Raw genomic sequence first — 14,154 nt, 5'->3', positions numbered from 1 at the left:
CTTCCTATACTGGAGAAGAGCTCACACGTTCCATGTAGTCTCTTCTCTCAGCGAAAAGATTTAACCAAAGGGAATTTGGCAGAATAATGTTGTTAAAATGACATTTGCATTGACTACAGTACAGCGCTCTGACACATTCGTGCCAAGTTCCCGCTATACAAACTTGTTAAATAACACAATTAGACTTTTCAAACTGAGCTGTCCCTGCCCGACATGAAAGTTGAATGCGGCGAAGATAAACACAATTGGAGTTATGTCAATGTGTTGCATTCTAAATTGGGTGAATTACCGTCAAAGGAAGCCTGCAGGTTCTGCAGATTGTAGCCATGTCTTCGTCGTTCCTCTAGATTCATGGCGAGAAGGATATATGAGAATACAACTGGATTTAAAATGTGGGTTTGAAATATCTGTTGCATGTTTGGCACATGGCTGATGGGTGCGGCATTTCGTAAATACACACAGGCTACATTGCTTCAAGATAAGTAACTCCAGATACTCTTCATAATATGCCCCCCGAAATCAATATATTATCATGGACACACTTTCAAATATGAAGGACAAGTAGCTTCTCAAGCCAGAAAATGTGTGTATGTGTTCGGCGCTCACACTCAGCATCTGTCCTTTTGCAGTAATACTGAGTGATTGAATGCAGTATTGTATCCATACCCACTTTTTGGTAGGCTGTAAATATTGTTTATTATACGAGTTTGATTTAACTTGCATTCTTCTTATTGTTTTTGTAAAGACACGTGTTCCACTGGCTGGCCTGCACTAGTTAGCAACACCCGTTTTACACCTTACCAGTAGAAGAAATCTAACCTCTATGCAGACGCAAGATTTCAGGCGTCCAGCTATTAATTCAAAGCTCCCTACACAGTAGCATCGACGTGTGCCTGGCTGACAACACTCTGCTCTGGGAAATCATAGTTGGGTTTGAAGGATCACAAAGTTCAGCATTGCTTTTTTTTAAAACCCAAAGTTCCCGCTTGAATAAAAATGTTTTCTATGAAATGAAACTGAAAGAAAATGAGGGAATCTTGAGAATTGCTGTTTATAGACAATGAAACATTTTAATAATGAATGCTGCAAGAGGCCTTTTTTGCATCATCTGTACTTACAACTGCTTCCGTTTTGAAAAATGACGAGGCACTTCGTTTTTGCTTTGTTTACAGAGGATAACTGATTGCTGATTTAGTATGGAATAGCATTCTGATCTCCTATCTTTAATAGTAGGCGTGCCATTCATTCAGATCATAAATAAGGATCCGGGCCTCAGGCATTCAATTCATCATTTGCTTGTGCACAAAGGCCATTCTTCTCTAAGTGATTAACTTCCTGAGATCCCGTACATCCTGCCTTACGCTGGCTGTGATGTGCTACTTGTTTCCACTCTCTCTAGAGGAACAGGTTTATGTTGTTGAGCCCTCATCACTGTATGCAAAACAATAGTTGCATGTGCCATCTAGTTATTTGTGTTGTGTGGAGCCCCTGATACTCTTGTTAAACACTTCCTCCTTTCATTTACTGCATGGACAGGGGCACTAACCATGCAACATAAAAAAACACTGGTGCACAAGAAGTAGAGTAAAAACAAATGGTTTTGCCCAGTAATGTTTTTCCCCCCCACAGGTCGCTATGCTGATGTATCAGTGAGGAACCAAGTTTGGAGACTCTGTTTGCAGGAAGGGTCAAAAGGCGGATGGGGGGACATGGGCCCGAGTGGTATAGAAGACGACGGGGTATATTTAGCAGACCACCCCAGCGTACAGCGATATCGCCATTGCAACAAACTCAAATCGGTCATTTTGGCAAGAACACATAATGAAATCGCCCATTTGCGCGATGGACTTGAGGATGGATAAGAGACCAGTGGGATAGAAAAGGAGTAGTAGCTGGTCAGAGAATGAGAAATTCTTTACATTTCCACTAGGCTTGCAAGCAGTGTTGCTTAGTTTTCATAGTCCAGCTAAGAGAAATTCTCTCACCCTGTATCTTCTGGTGAAAACAATTGAAAGTGCGTTCTGTAAAATGGTGCACTTCACCATAAGCACATTTTGTTGTTGGCTCAATGCTGCCACCTAGAGGCCAGCTATGCACAGTGAAACCTTTATTTTCCACTTCTTTTTTTACTACAACGTTTGTTTGCATGAAATGTCAAACACGTTTTAAACTTGTCTGTACTCGCCAGGAAGGTTGAGTACCATGTGAGTGTATAATTTGCAAGCCCTGTGAGAGGGAGCAATGGGCAAGACGCCAGTGATGTGCTGGGCCAGAAAATTAACCGTGGGCCAGAGAGGGAGTGATGAGAGTAGTGCAGGAGGGAGTGATGAGAGTAGGGCAGGAGGAAGTGATGAGTGTTGGGCAAGAGAGGGAGGGATAGCCCAGAGAAGGAGTGACTGGGGGGAAAGAGAGAGGGAGCGAGAATGCAAGGGAGTTGGACAGAAGATGGATGAACGGGCGATCACAATAGGAAAGTGAGGAACAACATGAGATGCAGATGGAGCAAGAGATTGGGGACAAGGGGAGGCTTGGGCAAATCTATGATTAGAAGGAATGAGGGACTGGATACCACAATAGGAACTGGAGAGCGTAAGGTGTGACATGGACTTGCAGAATGAGGAGTTTGGGAGTGTAAAAGTTGTAATGGAGAATTGGTCAGTGTGAGGGCTGTTGTTGAGTATTAGGGGTATGGGTGACTGGGGAATTGTAGGAGGGGAATAGTTACACCATTACATGTGGTACAATCAATAAAGGTAATGCTGTAAAATAGACATGCACATCAAACAAAAAGGTAGTTCAAAGAACTGTTCAGCCAAGCGTAGCACATCTGGGACTCTTTCTATTGAATTGATAGCGGAAAACCACAGTGGATAAAAGGGGCTTCAAGAGACCATATGGGAACAAATTAAAATGGAAAGTCCCTCCAATGACTGATAAAGCATGGCCAGGCTAGAAAATGGGACACATTTCATCCTAGCTCAGAGGTCTGCTACCTGCGCTCTCCAGATGTTTTGAACTACACCTCCCATGATAGCTCACAGGGGGAAGCTGAGGGCTATTGAACTACTTTTGGCTCCCTAACGCAACTGATGCCGAATTGATCCATGCCTCACTATTGACTATGCTGACTAGGTCTAGTAGGATTTGTAGTCCCAAATATCTGGAGAGCCAAAGCTTGCAGACCCCTGTCCTATTGGATTGTGGAACTGGAGATGGCGAAGTTATCCTTCTAATACAGAGAGTACATAAGCCATGAATTTAGAAATATCACGGAGAGTGTTACTTCGCTGTGAATTTTTCATCAGTTGTCGTTTAACTGGGGGTATTCAAGGCAGTGTGGCTCATCACTGCTACACCAATTATGAGGATAAATGCACTTTAATCCTTCTTCGTCTGTGGTATTCCATGTTTGGGAAAGATATAAAATGCATGGAACTGGTTCTGGACCTATAATTTTGGTACAAGATGTGGCCGAGGTCAGTAAGAATAATAAAATTAAACCTAAAAGTAAAAATGAAAAGGTCCAGAAGAAACCTTTGTGTCAGCCAATTATGTATAGACAACAAAAAAAAAACGACAATAGTCGTCCATTTGTTCCGGGATCGACCTGTGTTGATCTTACACTTATTGATGATGGTCGATTTTGTTCTTTAACCTGTCATTATTGACAAGAAGAACTTTGGTAAATGCAGAAAAAATAAAAATAATGGTAGAAATAAGAAAGCAGAGACTGCAAAAACTTCAACATTGCAAACCCCCAGAATGCTTCAACCAGACAGGGATATAGGAAGCAGGTAAGGGTCTGAAAATCAGTTGCAGAAAGCTGTACCATATGTGAGACCTTCCAGGAGAAAAAGACTAGCCAGATATTAGTGTTGTAGAGGTTGAAACAGAAGATTTTCGAGGTTTAGAGAGGTTGTTTGATGAGATATCAGAGGCTGGAAAAAATACCAACATTTCTGCCACAGAGACCCATAGTGATACTAGAGGCGTGGCTTTACACGGAATGGGTGCAGGGCGCACTTCACACAGATCAGAAGGTAACCCGAGAAAGCAGATTGGGATTGAGTTATATATATATTTCTTGTGTGTCAGCTATTGATCACCATCCACCTATAAATAGATCTAATCTATTAGGTATACTACACAGTGTTATACCTTTACGGGTGGTTACTAGTGACGATATAGAACTGGTGGACATTGTTGAAAGGATAGGTACCACCAGTTCTAAAGTTGTATTCATCGCAGATGAACTACTGGAATTTGTCTTCACACATGAGATAGCTCTGTGAGCTTGTGAAAATTGCAAAAGACGAATACATTAGGCGAAGCTATTTATTTATTGGACCTTTGTATGGCGCCTATACCCACGTGGGAGAAGGGAATCATGAGAAAAATATAAAACTGTTCGATTGGCGTTGTGACAATCCTACCATGCACTTGCTTGAGAAGGTGGTAAGTGCAGAGGGTCAGGGGGTAGAGGGAGAAGTGCAGAAGTGGGGTGCCCCATAGGGAACGGGGCAGGGAAGTGCCAGGGGAAAAGGGAGGATGAGTACGGTGGGCAGGGTGGACCAAGTTGGGCTGGTCTGGGAAAGGGAGCCTGAGGGCAAGTGCTGGCAAAGGATGCAGGGGGGATTGATGAGGGTTGGTCTTGCCCCAGTATGACTCTGAAGGGACCAATCACCAGTCGTATCGGCAGAGGTAGAGTTAGCACGGGAGGGGGAGAGGGAAGGAAGAGGAGAAAAGGAAAGTCTTGAGAAGTTTCGAGAACATTAGAAGATCCGCCTCAAGTCAGTGGAGATGGGAGGCCATTCCAGAGGGAGGATCCAGCCGAGGAAAGGGTTCTACAGCCCACTCTCTGCTTGGAGAAACGTTTGACCTGCAGAGAGTTGGAGCCAGAGAACCAAAGGTCTCTAGCTGGGAGGTATTTAGCGAGGGAAAGCTAGTTGTAAAGAGGTCCAGGTACCAGACAGCATTGTGGATGATGCAGAGGGTCTTGAATTTGATCCTTGCTGTGACCGAGAGCTAGTGGAGAGGTTTTAGGGCAGGAGCGATGCGTTCCCCGGGCTTGAGGCCAAGGAAAGTCTTGCAGTCCTATTCTGGATAAGTTGGATGGGGTGAAGGGAGGAAAGAGGCAGATTGAGGAAGAGGCTGTTGCAGTAGTCCGGCTTAGAGAGAACCAGGTTTCTGGAGACGTTGTTGAGCTTCTGGGGGAAGGTGAGGAAAGGTAGAATGTCCCTGAGAAGGTGGAGCTGAAAGTTGGACTTCTTGGCTTGGTCCTTGATGTGTGGAGAGTAAGAGAGAGAGGAGTCCAAGATGATCCCCAATTCGCTGGAGACAGGTAAAACTAGGCAGAGCCAATTATGCTGTCATTAGCCATCTCAATAGTTATGCTACCGCAAATGTATTGCCTGGTGTATATAATCAATATCGGTTAGATAGATACATTAAAGTAATTTAAATGGTCAATAACATGATGGTAGGGATGTATGGTGGAGTTGGAAGGGGTAGACTTTCCAACATGGTTTCTAAACGTACTTACAGCTATGATAGGCAAATACAGATAGAAATAAAGGGATTAAGGCACAATATTAAACACACAGTAAATATGCATATAGAAGTTAACAAGAAGCAAAATACTGCTTCCCTGTCAATTGCCATAAAGGTTAGGAAAAGAAATTTCCAAGTCTAGGTACATAAATATTTAAATCAAAAACAGAGAGATAAATGAATGGAAATGTAATTACATTCCTGGAATTTTGATAGTGCAGCCTTCTGGAAATTACTTGCAGATTCAAACATCAGCAGTTCTTTCATTGGTGGTGTTGCTAGTGGGGTTTGGGAGCTTTATATTGCTAATTCGCTGGGGGAAGCAGAGGGTGACAAGCCTGTAGTTGTACCTTGTGTATTTACCATAATTGGACTTGCCAAGATAATCAAGGCACTAAATTGTTCTTGTGCAGTGGGCCAGATGGCTCCTGCAATGCACTAATTAGAATTAATCTGGACCTGTGGGCCAAAGTGTTATTTGACGTGTTTCAATGTTTATGTGAGAATAATACCATGCCTAACACTTGGACCGATAGTAAAATCGTACCTGGACATAATAAAAGCTGCAGGAATCTTCCCATTAATTATAGGATGCTTGCAATGTTAGACATGCCATTGAAGATCTTTGCTAAGACATTACTTGTTGAGTTGAATGAATGGATTGATTGGTAACAATAGTATTTTACCCGGATTTGGGAGAGGGATGTCTACATTACACAACCTAATTATATTAACATCTCTTATTGAATATACATGGCATAGTCGGACTGGGTGAATGTTTACAGCTTTTATTGATTTTTCGGCAGCATTTGATACTATCAGGGTGCGCCTTTGGAAAAGACCTAGGGATTTGGGAATCCCACCGGGCACCAGACTTACTTTCTGTGATCATTAAGCTCCATACCAAAACAAGTATATGTGTTGGACTTGATGGTACCGGTCGCACAACAAATTGGATACCCACTTGCTGAGGGGTTAAGCAAGGGTGCATTCTTGCCCCCACATTATTTAATTTGTATCTTGTTGATTTGCAAAAAGCTTTGGATGTAAAGGGCGTTTATTCTGTCAGGTACGGAATAATCAGCGTGTCCTGGTTAGGATACGCTGTGTTAAGGATTTCAATCAGGCAATACACCCTGGTCTCAGCCTAGCAGGCAGTGCACAAATGAAATACCTATTTATTGTGTCTATAGGTTCAACGCTGAGTGATATACCATTCATATCACACCCCTTCTCAAAATAACCCCAGGTCACACTGGACCAGGAATCAAGCTGGTTGGTAAAGGTAAAATATATTTATTTATTTAAAATTCAAATCAAACACCAGTTTTAAAATATGGGGCAGCAATCACGAATGTGGTGACAATACAAATAAGAAAGTACATAATGCAGTTGAATTCACTTGTTAGCACACAGAAGATAAAACGGAGAAAAGAACAGTTTTGGCTTGTTTGAAAAGATAGTGCTTAAGTTAAGATTTCCCCCTACAAATTTCTCAACTCACAACGAAGAAATTCTATAGGGATGTAAGTAAGCAGCAGGTATTCAGGAATATAAAACAGTGCACAGGGTTTGAATACAATCTTCCCTCCCCAAACCAGAGAGTAAAACATTTTGGGAAATTTTACACTTTTGAAAATGGCTTAGGAAAAAAGTGTGCAAAAATCCTTAAATCAAGATGAATCTCAATGGGAGCAACTCTGAAAAGATCCTAACCAAACACAAGCTATAATGTGAGCAACAGTACACACTTTGAATCAGAATGGAAGTTTAGAAATACTTTGAATGGGAAAACACACTTGTAAAACCTTGCAAAAATGCAAATTCCCGCCTAAATTCCCCATGTGATTTTTAAGAAAAATGGGTCAAATCCTAAATTCAGATTTCAATAGCCAGTTTTTTTTCTTGCTTCCCAAGTGTGAGCAAATGGCCAGTCCTTTGAAGTTCACTGGGAAGCCTCTCCCAGCATCCTGCTCCTCCTCTGGAAGGATGAATGTCCAAGCCTTCTATTGTCTTTGCCTGGGCCACAGACAAAATGTCTAACGAGTCCTTTGTCATGAGTATGCGAGGCCTCCAGGCAGCAATTAGGCCTTGTTGCCAACAGTGAAGTGTCAACCTTTCCCAGGCTGAGGACTGTCAAGCAGAATAGTTTTTTTTTAAATAGTTAATTTACTTTAGCAATCCTTTTACATTTCTTAAAGAATTAGGCCTTTCAACAAAAACATGCTTTCAAAACAGGCGATTTTGCCCTTTCTTCATGGAAAAACACCTTAAACTGAGTTATTTTAAATCTGATTTTTCTATGCAGCACATACACATTTGATTCAGCATTAGGTCTTCCCTTGAGTGCTGGGATTGTTTGCAGTCTGGATATGTGTATCCTGCCTTTGTTTAAAGTTTCTTTCTGCACACCTAATTCTGTTACATGTTGCAATTTTAGCCGCGCTTTTCCCGTGGAAATGAAAACACATGGTACTGGGCTGCCTTTTCCTTAGATACATTTCATAACTGCTCTCAGTCAATGAGGCCCAGTTCCTCTGAGCCACACTGGATGATCCTGACATTTCAGTACCCTTTTTAATCTCAATGATTCAATGGACATAAATGGATCTAGCGCTAAAAACAGCACTTTTGAAGGTTGCAAAGCTATCATTTTAAAAGTTATTTTCGGTTGTCAGCACAATTCTGCTGCTTTACTCCATGTTGAATGTAACAGAGCCCACTGGCATGCTCTTGCAGTGATAACTCTGTTTTCACCCCCCTGGACTGTGTGTGGGTGTGCAGCCTTTTCTTGGTTGTGACCCAAAAGCAGTTTTGCAGATTTTGGCACGCACTGGAGTCGGCGCATCCATTTTGGGCTGTTTCTTTCACCATTTGTAAAGTGATGCAGTTGGGCACACTGGAATGGGTCAAAATATCCCAAAGGAGTCACCCCCCAATCCCCTGACTTAGGCTTGACTTCTAGTCATGGGGACGTCGGGCACGTGGGATTTTACTTTTCGTGACAAACACATGTTTCTTCAGGTGTAAATTCGTTTTCCATCAGCGAATGATGCGACACGCTCTCCCTGCCGGCTCTGGTTGGAATCGGAAATGACACCTCTGTCTTTTCTCATGCTTTCTTTTCCGGTGTGGAGCGACACTCCAGATTTCTTTGGTTTTTCCTCCCGGGTCACCCAGGAGGTCCTCCTTGGTTGTTGGGTATGATTCAGCAGATGGATCAGGGGTCTTGTGATCTCTGCGAAATCCTCAATAAACTTTCTGCTGTAATTAGTCAGTCCAAGGAGGCTCCTTGGCTCATGCAGAGTTGTGGGGTCTTTTATTTTCAGGAATGCTTCCCTTTCTTTTCCTGGGGACTAAGACAGTGAGGAGTTCTCATGCCCCAAGAAATGGACATGGGTCCTGCACCACTTTGCCTTTTGGAAAGATAGTTTTTCTCCGGCAACCCTCAACTGTGTCAGAACATAACAGATTTCCGCTATGTGTTCCTCCACAGTTTAGCTTTTGATCAGAACATCTACATAGACCAAGTTACCCCTTTCTCCCAAGTCGGGCATGGCCTTATGTAAGAAGATATTAAATTAATTGCCGGAGTTGATATATCCGAAGGGAGTCCGGGTGCATGTGTACTGCTGCCCCTCGAAGGTAAAGCGTGTATTGGCCCTCCCTACTGACCGGTACGGTCCAGTACCCATTGGTCAGGTCAGTGGCCGTGTATACCTTTGACACCTGGATATGGGCCAGCCCTTGGTCAATGTAGGGAAGAGGCCATCGGGACGTGTGGACCTGTTTGTTTAGCTCCCTTAGGTCAGCACAGTCTCCACTGGCCGTTTGGTTTTAAAAAACCCCAGCACCAGATTATTAAAGGTGCTGTGGACTGGACGAATTATCCCACGGGACTCGAGGTTTTTAATTATTTCTGTGAGGGACTCCATGGATGCGAGAGGCAAGCAATATTGCTTCACAAACACTGGAGTCATACCAGTGTTACCAGGGTCGTGGGAATTGTTGCTGTATTTATTTCAGTGCGACCACAGTCATGAGTCAGCCGCAAAGAGATTCTGAAAATCTAAGAAAACTTGTTTCAACTTTTGCTTTTGCTCCAGAGTCTCACAGGCTAGGTTGACTCTCTCTTCAAACATCTGCCTGAAGCCCGGAAAATCTTCTGGTTTGGCTATCTCAGCGGCCTCCTGCAGCTGGGTGGAGAAGTCACTGGTTAAAGAATTGACCTGGATTTAGGGTTTCAGGTAGGGAAGGCAGTCCTTGTGGACTTGGAAGATCACCTCATCCCTCCTGAAGTCACAGGTTACACCAGGAAATTCCCTCCATGCCGGGTGAAGATCCTGTCTGGTGTTGTCATTGTCGCTGTCAAAAGAGTCATTGGGGATTGGTCCTATCAGTTCATTACCTAAATCCATGGAAAAATGTCAGTCATCAACCGCTATTCCAATAATGGTGCCGGCGCCCAGAGCGATACTCCTAAGGTCGCTGTTATCCACCAATATTGGAATGGTGTTGCGTTCTATATTGACTAATGGTCTTGGGTTAAACCCCAACCCTTGCTGTTGGAGGTGGGCGTTGAGGTGAACATATGCATCAGGATTTTGCAGTTTCTGTCCTCTTTTAATTTTTACTTCAAGTGGGACTAGTCACGTCCGTCCTGGGATGGTTAATTCTTCTCCAATTTGAACTTCAACTACATACGGCAGCAATTGGGCTGACCAAAATGCTTTTTCTGAGTCATCAAATTCCATGGGATTACCCCTTAATCGGGACCAGGCTTTGAAGTTTATCAGGTCCAAATGAATGGCAAAACGATTGAGAATGTCGCTGCCTAAATAAAATGCAACAGGGACATCTTGCACGACCCAACAATTATGTACTATGCTTTTGTTGCCTACAGAAATTTTGAGCATATACCTGCTCGGCAGGAGATGTTTGGAATTGAGAGTTTCCAGGTCCATTTCCCATTTGTCTATCAATTTAAAAGTGGGAATGACTGGATCTTTAGGGAGTTTTCGGACCATGGCTTCGCTGATGAAGCTCTTACCGTTGTTCATGCACAGAACAGAGTCCTTCCACTCACTAAAATGAATAGGGATGTAAAACTGTTCTCTAATCTTCTGAATGTCAGCTAAGCTTTGACCTGGTTTCTCATCATTTTGGACTATGGAAGTGGAATTTTCTGATTGTGAATTAGTATAGAATTTCAGAGTATTTCCTTCCAGGGTGGAATGCCACATGAAACTGGAAGGAAGGTTGATTTTCAGAAATAGATAGGAATTCCCATCACCAGTTTGTTGTCCTGCTGCAATCACTGTCACATCAGGGATTTGGTTGTTTTGAAAATGGAACTCAATATGATCCTGTTTTTGTTCAACCATGTGGTAAGTTCCTTTTAAACTAACATGGTTGACACTGTTTTAATTTTATTGGCCGGTTAGTCTGGGTCCAGCGGACCTTGTTTACTGAGTCTATTATGGGAGACAATCTGCACAGGATGCCATTCCTCAGTAAACCTGGTGTGCCCTCCAGAGTTACTACTATGACCGGGTGTTTCACCTTGTGTCGGCCAATTTTAATTTCTTAATCTGCAGTCCCCGCGACAGGAATTTCATTCCCATTGAAGTTCTGAAGTTCACCAGGAAGAGGGGGGAGAGGGATCTGGTATCTCTCCCTCCTTCCTGAATTCAGCTGATCAAAGGCTCTCTTTGACAGAAGAGTGGCTTGGGATCCAGTGTCCACCAGTGCCAAAAATGTACATTGCCCTTGTACTTGGACCGGGGCATAAAATCTTCCCCCCTTCTCCTCAAGGGGGCAAAGATAATGTGCATTTTGGGCCAGTTGGTGGGTTAGTTTCTTGATTCTTGATTCTGACACGGGGTAGTTTGGGCAGGATTCTGTGTGGGAGCTTGGGGATCTGCAAAATAAATGTGGCAGTTGGATACTGGGGGATTTTTGGGCTCCCCTGGTTCTGATTATGCCCCCCCCCCTTTTGGGGACAGTCCCCAGAATATGTTTGGGCAGGGTGGTTTCCTGGCTCATCATTCTGGGGTTCAATGATGGTAAATGTGGGGACTGAGTTAGAATCACCCGAGTCTTTATTAGGATCTCTCGGGACCCATGTTTCTTTCGGAGGAGTACCCCCATCCCTGAAGGAGATGATCTTTTTCCCAGAGTCCTTTGAAGACCCCTCTCCTTCAAATTGGAGGACACTACCCTCCTCCACAAAATGGGTCTTTTTAGGTCCTTTATTTCTCCTACCCGCCCCCTGTTCCTTGGGTTGCAGACTTTCGGGGGCAGGAGATTTTGGTTCCGCTTCCTGGGTTTCCAGGGGCTTTTCACAAGTGGGGAAGGAAGCTTCCTCTAAGGCTTTACACCCACCCTCCTCCTTTGGAACTGGTGAGTTGTCGGGGTTCTCTCCCCGTCATTGTTCTGGTTTGTGGAGTTCTGAGCCGCCATGTTCATCTGAGGGTTCTGCTGAGCCCTCAACATGCGACCCAGATTGTGGGACAAGTTCTGGACCTGGTGTTCCAGTTGGGACACCCGCTCTGGCTGTTACGGTGGTCTCTGGTCCATCCTAGGTGGATCACGGGAAGGGTAGCTATCCCTTCTCGCATAGTACCATGGGTTTGAAGAGTTTGGGGAACCCTCCACCCTTGGACTCCCCTCTCCCGGTTTGGGCTGTTTGGGCTCAGGAAAGTGGGGAAAGAAAGGAGGTTTTTTTTGTGGGTTGAAGTTTTGAGGGTACCGGGGAAAGAAGCTCAACCCGGCATTTGGGGGATTACTGCCCTCCTGGGGAAAGTTAGGAGGGAAGTTTCCTGGGTTGGTACCGACCTGGTTGGATTCCCCCCTCTTGGGCTGGGGGAGTCCACACATACCCCAGGATGGGCTTGTTACCCTTGTATCGGGGGCTTATGTAATCGGCGGAGTTAGGGGTCCCAATTGCGGGATTACCTCCCTGACTACCTGCTTGGGATTGGCCCGAGGGCCTTCTGGTTCTTTGGCTGGAAGGATTCTGTACCGGTATATGTTTAGGCCCCCCCCAATCTCCAGATCTAAAATGGGGCAACCTTCACCTCTGTCACCTTAGCAGCAGCAGGGGTGTTGGCTGGTTTGGGGTTTTTGTTGGTGTTCTTATTATCTACAGGTCTCTGCCCCGCATAAATACGCGTCGCTTGTTCTATGACCCAGTCCAGTGATCGCTTCTCGTGAAAGTCCCTCACCAGCTGAGTCATGATGTATTTGGGACGTGCATGGAAGAAGGTGTTGATGAACTCCCTACTATCTGTGCGCACCCTCCTGGTGGTCTGTGCAAAGGCACGTTTAAGTTCCTGCACAAATTCTTGTTGGGCCTGATCTTCCCCACACTGCAGATTGTAGGCCACCTTGCGGCCCTCTTGGGGATTTCTATGGACAGAGAAGTGTTTTAAGATGGCCGCCCTGTAGGGGGACCATCTTCAGTGGTTCTGATCATCAAGCCCTGCAAAGAAGCTGGAGTACTCAGGGGAGAATGTCCATTTCACATATTAGATGCAATTTTGACCATCTTTCAGATGAAGTGTCCATCATCTGTTCGTATAATTCAAGGTGTTCCCAGACTGAATACTTGGCATTCTGATGTTAGGGAGTTATAACACTCCTAATGGCCTTGATCTGCCTCAGGGGATCTTTTTGCATAGCCCTCTTGATTTGGTTTGCCTTTTTGATCTTAGTCACCCGTGTCCACTCATCCTCTGACTCAGAAGCACTACTACAAGAGGTGGCTATTTGATCCTCTATGCACTCCCTGATTCTGCAAGCTTGAGAAGGGCTTGCAGAATGTGGGGGCCTAGTTTCCCTACTCATGTTGTGCTCAGAAGAGTCTTCTGACTCTCCCCTGTTCCCAGGATTGGCGGAGTACCCCTCCTCCCCACTGCCCTAGCTGAAAAGAGGTCTTTACGGTACTCTTTTTGGGCTTTATTTCCTGGAGTTCCCCACAAAATTTAACTGATCTTTTGGAAGGCAGTAGGTTGATGGATCCAGTTCCCTGACTCTCCCCTCACAGGAGTCCTCCTGATCAGAGATGTTAGCCCTAACCTTTGGGGATCTGTACAGGGATGCCCGTCCCTCCATTTCTGGGTGGCGCTGATCTGTCAGTCCCATTTTACCAATTCTGTTGAAGTCTTCCATCCCCATGGCCCCTGGTTCCTATGCGCCAGTGGACATGAAGGTGGCAGAGTTCATGGTACTGAAGGGGTCAGAGTCCCGGATTACAGGGGTCCTGATTTTCTGCTCAGGGGGTTCTCTGTCCCTCCCTACCTCTTCTCTTTCAGCCCCTATTCTCTGGTGATATGCCAAAATCTGAATCTTTTGTTCCTCTATAAGGGCCTTATTGGTCTCAATAATTCGCTCTTGCATTGCTATCTGTTTGTGGAGCACATCATTCTTTTCACGGAGAGCCTCATTGTCTCTCTACGCTTCTTGCCTGGTTTGGAAATACTGGGCCAATTTCTTCTGCAGGAGACTCGCCTACTGAGTTATATAATCATTGGTCTGGGTGTTCTTTTCCAGAGCATCCTCCACCCGCCTGGTGTGCTCTAGTAGCTTCTTATATTCTGTTTT

The 14,154-nt window shown here is 44.6% G+C and overlaps 1 protein-coding gene across 5 annotated transcripts in view; it reads left to right on the top strand.

Moving 5' to 3' along the window:
* Positions 1 to 14,154, top strand: part of AMACR (alpha-methylacyl-CoA racemase) — an 809,944-nt gene that overhangs the window by 420,814 nt on the left and 374,976 nt on the right. The gene's annotated exons all lie outside the window — the stretch shown is intronic.

Source organism: Ambystoma mexicanum, chromosome 6p (genome assembly GCF_040938575.1).
Source record: "Ambystoma mexicanum isolate Mex_15411 chromosome 6p, UKY_AmexF1_1, whole genome shotgun sequence".
In the NCBI taxonomy this organism is placed as follows: Eukaryota; Metazoa; Chordata; class Amphibia; order Caudata; family Ambystomatidae; genus Ambystoma; species Ambystoma mexicanum.
Note: the sequence above shows the minus strand (reverse complement) of the source record. Positions and strands in the feature narration are given on the sequence as shown.